The sequence below is a fragment of the Quercus robur genome, chromosome 2, assembly GCF_932294415.1.
Source record: "Quercus robur chromosome 2, dhQueRobu3.1, whole genome shotgun sequence".
NCBI classification, from domain to species: Eukaryota; Viridiplantae; Streptophyta; class Magnoliopsida; order Fagales; family Fagaceae; genus Quercus; species Quercus robur.
This window is the reverse complement of record NC_065535.1, coordinates 62040070-62044821: the sequence shown is the minus strand read 5'-3', so window position 1 is coordinate 62044821 and position 4752 is coordinate 62040070. Positions and strand designations below refer to the sequence as shown.

The window sequence follows — 4752 nt, the reverse complement described above, 5'->3', positions numbered from 1 at the left end:
TTTCTATCTACAACTGCTTGCTTGATTGTCAGTGATTAGGTTTCTTTCTTTTTCATATTCTGTCAATGGTCATTATAGCCTTTCCAAGAAGTTGGTATTTGAAAAAAATGAGTTGTGAAGGTCATCTTATGCCCAACTTAGTACTCATGCCTAAAAAGTCAGAGAAAGTGAAGACGCTGTCTCATAGTCTTAGGGTCAATTGTTGGGATCTCATCAATGGAACTCTTCAACTGCCTAAAAAAGTTTATTCAGCCAAAAAACTGTCTAAAAAAGTCTTTTTCAAGACTAATAATCATACTGTTGCGCAATGCGCCTACTTATGCCAAACTTAGTACTTATGCCCACGCAGCTGCCAAGCTTGCTGTTAGGCTTAAAAGCCATCTTTGTTGTAATATTAAGCATGAAGCTCCAAAAGTCATTCTCGCATTATTGTAGGCACCTTTGTTTAGTTTAATAATGTTTGCAGGTTATTTCAAATATCCTTCTCAAAAAAAAAAAAAAAAAAGGTTATTATAAAATAGTACTTCCTACTTCTATTGTTTTTTCATGTTTGGGAATGTGGGCAGCACCTTGTCACCACTCAGTTCTGAGTACTACACTGTATGGAATCTATGGATGTGGTTGGCAATGTTAACAAACGGCCAATGTGCTCGATGGTTTTATCCCATGGAATATGCTAGTCTTCCTAATCCTACCACCCCTGTACATTAGAATCTTCATTCTTTATCCCCCCCCCCCTATTTTTAGGGCGTGGAAATTATAAGAACTTCTATAAGGTTAATCAGAATCTACTCTTTGGTTTACTTTCAAAATGCATCAGCATTACTTTCCTATGTGAACATATATATTTTTCCTTTTTGTTAACAAACCGTTGGCCTATATTTTTCACAAACTCTCACGGTTCACATAATAATTATAGCAATAAAAAAAAATTAAAAAAAAAAAATCCTCAAAACTTAATTTAGTTTTCACTCCCTCTCAAGTCTCAATTTAAAAATTTTAGGACATGTTTGGTAAGAGTATTTAAATAGAATTTTTTGTTTTGCAATCCATAAAATGGTGGTCCTACACTTGAATTTATTGTTTGATTAATATTTTCTAAATATAGCTTTCAAAAAACTGTATCATATTTTCCTAGTTTAGAACAGGATTTTGAAAATAGCTAAAAACTATATCATATTTTCTTGGTTTAGTATAGAATTTTGAAAACGGCTAAGGGGCGTTTTCAGGATACAAAAAATGTTTTTAATGACAAAGTTGTAAATAGATTGAAAACAGTGAACCCCACATATTTGTCCAAACTCGTTTATCTCTTAAATTAAAGAGTTTATCTTTATCACAAAAAGAATTCACACCTTTCAAATTTGAAATTTATCATTATAAAAAATATATATAAAAAAAATATACATGATTAGCTATATTCCATTATCATTATCCAAAAAAAAATATATATATATCTATAGATTCTACGCGGTACTTTTTTTAAATATATATTTTTTTAAATTTCAAAAATAGAAATGGTCTCCCAAATAATTACTCTTTTTTGTTTTTAGTATTTTGAAAATTGTTCTTAAAAGTGGGAGCCAAACATGTAAATTGTAAAAATTATTATCTGAAAACTAGTTTCAAGTTCAATTTTTTGAAAATTATTTTTATATTATTTTGAAAACAAAAACAAAAATTCTCCTACCAATCAAGCCCTAAATCCTCAAAAAAAAACAATTTCTCCCTCTCTTTGATACCTAAATAGTGATCATAATAACTCTTGTGAAAATGTTAATCATCTCCATTTCTCGTATAGTCCTATCATCCCTCTCTACCATAATTGTGGTTTACCAATTCACACCTATTGCAAAAATGTTAATCATCTTCATTTCTCATATAGTCTTGTCATCCCTCTCTACCATGATTGTGGTTTACCAATTCACATCTACCCCTAAAATAGTCATGTTGTCCATCTCTAATCCTCCATTACCAACCACAACCTCAACAACTATATGAAAATTTATTTAGGATTACTTATTATAAAAAAAAAAAATTGATTTAGAATATTACATTCTTGTTACGTTTAGTTGCTTTTCCAACAAGTGAAAAAAAAAAAAAAAAAAAAAAAAAAAAACCCTAGAAGAAGATAAAATCAAATTTAATAACTCATGCTATCAATAACATTTTTTTAAAAAAAAATCAACCACTTAAGTTATTTGAAATAATTAAATATTGTGAATTCACTAAAGCTGTTTGTTCATATTCCTAATTATATTAATTTTAACAATATACATTTTCTAAGAATTGATTTGGAATATAACATTTTCGTTCAAATTTAATTGTTTTGACATCAGTTGAAACAAAATAAACAAAAATGAAAAATAAATAAAATAACACACAATTAAAAAATTATAATTGTACACTTAAGTTATTGGAACAATTTGAATATTTGTGAATTTTTAAGGTTTATATTCTTAATTATATCAATATTAACAATTTATATTTCTTCTTATAATTGAACTCAAATCCCTAAATATGGGTCACAAATATGATTTTCTACACAAAATTTCAAAATCAACCTAAAATTTTCCACTATAATAGAGGAATATTTTGACCAGCAATTAGGCTTTTTATTATTATATTTCCCTTTCAAAGTTGTAATACATCTCAAAATTACAATCAATTACACAAGTGCAAATGCATCAAAATTCAGCTTATGGTATGTTCTTCAAGATACAAAGTGAAATGGTTAGAGAGAAAGTAAAGAAAAAGGAGTAACTTTTTTTTTATTTAAAAAAAAAAAAAAAAAAGAGGAAGAACAACGAAACTAGGCTTAGATGTTAACTACTTAACTTCGAACCTAGGCTAGGTAACAGTGTAACACTATTGCATTGCTCCGGGTTTTCTATTTTGCAGAGAAAAAAAAAATTGCTATGGTTCTTGTATAACAATTGAAATATTATAAATAACTATGGAAGGAGAGAAATTTGTTTTTGAATTTTAAGTGAGAGAGTCCTTAGTTTCGGGTTTTTATTTTATTTTATTTAAAATATATAAAAGAAAAATAGGCTTAAAAAGTAAATCGCCGTTGCCGGGGATCGAACCCGGGTCACCCGCGTGACAGGCGGGAATACTTACCACTATACTACAACGACCTTGTGTTTAGACAAAAGCAAAATATTTTAAACAATATTATTGGATGTCATGAACACCAAATCCTTTTCCTCATCGTTCAAACTTCAAAATGGGGCATTGTTTGATATAACGGTAAAAATCTAAGGCTTTTGAAGGAACGTGTGCGGCGTGGGTTCGGGTCTTAAAAGTAGCCACTTCATGGTAATGCCACTTAATTTGTACTAATTTAAATTGTTTACAGGAAGTGATGGCTTCTTTCTTTTCACTTAAAGCTGCTACTACTTCACGGTTCCCATTACAATTTTACTTTTATCTTAAAAAAATTGATCATAGCGGCACTCATACTAATTTATCTTATTTGGACAGAGGATGAGGAGAGAATATGAAAAAGAGGATAGCACTGATTTGATTTATCTCATTTGAATTTTTTTTAAAGGGAGGAAAGTGTTTGGCCATCATTTTTTAATTCTCCAAATTGGGAAAATTTGGAGTGAATGAATTCACTATATATTAAAAATAAATAAATTATCAATTTTATTCTTATGATATATATAAAGCATAATTATCAATGTATATGACACCTATATCATTTCCTCTCAATCCTATTTCAGTTTTTAAAATATCCAAATAAAGAAAATGTAAATATACTGTCCTAATACGAATTTTAAGTTGTGGATTAAGACAAAAAATTTCTTTTAGTACACAAATGTGTAATTTTCACTTATAAGCAATTGTAAGCCACAAGAATATGTAAGCATAGAGGAAAAAAAAATCAAGGATTTCAATACAATTCTAACATATATATATATATATATATATAGAGAGAGAGAGAGAGAGAGAGAGAGAGAGAGAGAGAGAGAGAGAGAGAGAGAGAGATTGTTGGGTTTAAGTTACAGTATAACTCTAAATAATGTTACACCACTCAATAACTTGTTATTGAATTAATATTTTGAAAATCCAATCGTTGAATTACATGTTCTATATATTCTTAATATGCATGTCAATTTTCATATCAATCAGATGTTATTTACCATTTAATCTATAAATTCATCTTTTATGCATTATTTTAACCTACAAAAATTGGAATTTTAACATTTGATTGATGATGTGGTTATTAATCTTTGGTCACCTTGAAATTTTGCAAGCATGAAGAATATACGAAAATAATGTAATCTAATGGTAAATTTATCAATATTCACATCCAATTCAAAAATATTGGGTGGTGTAACATTACTTGGTGTAACTTGAAGCTAACTCATATATATATAAGGTGAAGCGTAATATTTATTGTTGCTATGCTTCTATTGAACTATATAAGTGGCCATTTCATTCACCTATTTGCAACTCATTCTCCCTTATTTTTAACTCTTTTTCTTCTTATTAATTTTTCAACTCATTGTTATACTTTCTCCGACATTTCCCTCTCACTTTTACTTTTTCATCTGTCCATTACTATTTACCTTAATATCACTCTTCTTCTGTCCCTTTATCTTCTTTTATTTTTTTTGCTCTTATTATTCCTATCCTCTTATTATAAATTTGTAATTCTCACCCCCTTTCTATTCATAGTTCTCACACACAAAAATGTTTTTGTTCTCTCTCTCTCTCTCTCTCTCTCTCTCTCTCTCTCTC

The 4752-nt window shown here is 28.7% G+C and overlaps 1 non-coding gene across 1 annotated transcript; it reads right to left on the bottom strand.

The window, feature by feature from the left end:
* Nucleotides 1–3068: 3068 nt before the first annotated feature.
* TRNAD-GUC (transfer RNA aspartic acid (anticodon GUC)) lies at nt 3069–3140 on the bottom strand. The gene has a single exon. It is a non-coding gene; the product is annotated as a tRNA-Asp (tRNA).
* Between the last annotated feature and the right edge of the window lie 1612 nt (nt 3141–4752).